Source organism: Elephantulus edwardii, unplaced genomic scaffold (genome assembly GCF_000299155.1).
Source record: "Elephantulus edwardii isolate Elephantulus edwardi_28Jun2011 unplaced genomic scaffold, EleEdw1.0 scaffold00219, whole genome shotgun sequence".
Lineage (NCBI taxonomy): Eukaryota > Metazoa > Chordata > Mammalia > Macroscelidea > Macroscelididae > Elephantulus > Elephantulus edwardii.
The window spans coordinates 4,937,368-4,938,149 of NW_006399969.1; the positions used below are offsets into that span (position 1 = coordinate 4,937,368).

A 782-nucleotide genomic window follows, 5' to 3' on the forward strand; every position below is an offset into this window, starting at 1 on the left:
GATTAGTTGAACCACCATGTCTTTATTTGGGTCACTGGGATCACTTTCTTGAACACATTTGAGCAATTTTATTTCATCCAAGGCCGTCTCTGTATAATGCTGGGCACTTTTTACAACTTTCATTGCAACAAATCTTTTTCCCTGCATATCCCAGCATAGCCAGACTGTGGAGAAGTGTCCCCATCCTAGCTTCCTAATAACATGGTATAGGCCATTGAAGAGGTCTCCAGTCTTTACTGTATGATAGCCACCTTTGCAGTAGTCTGCAGGGTCCTCTTGCTCTTCATCATCGGACCCCAGGATCTCCTCCTCCAGCTCTGGAGGCGTGGGGTCTGGCAGCGGTGGTGGCGGTGGCGGTGGTGGTGGAGGAGAAACTAAGGGAGCTTTCTGTTGAGGATCTGGCTTTTTCGGATGTTTCTCTCTTTTCGGCCTCCGCTTTCGGGCCTGAATGGCCAGCACTTTCCGGGAGCTCATCCCGACGCAACGGAAGGGCGAGTGGGGGCTTCGGCTGTGGCGACGCGGGAGCCGAGCAGAGCCCGCTGCCAAAGTACATTTCTTGGTCAGAGTAAATATAAAATGGTGACCCAAATTGGTACAGTATCTTTTTTCCAATCCTGCAATGGTATTTTTTTTTTTTTGCATTTGCATAAGTTACAGGATATGCAAAGCCCAGGCCGGAGTAAGTATCTGTTCCTGTGATGACTCATTTCTAACCTGGTGCTACTGGTGTCGTTGGTCCAATAGAATCAATTTGTCAACTATGTGTACGAATATGTCCAGGG

The 782-nt window shown here is 48.3% G+C and overlaps 1 pseudogene; it reads right to left on the minus strand.

Annotated features, from left to right (window-relative positions):
* Nucleotides 1–3: 3 nt before the first annotated feature.
* On the minus strand, nucleotides 4–553 carry LOC102849294 (annotated as a pseudogene).
* Between the last annotated feature and the right edge of the window lie 229 nt (nucleotides 554–782).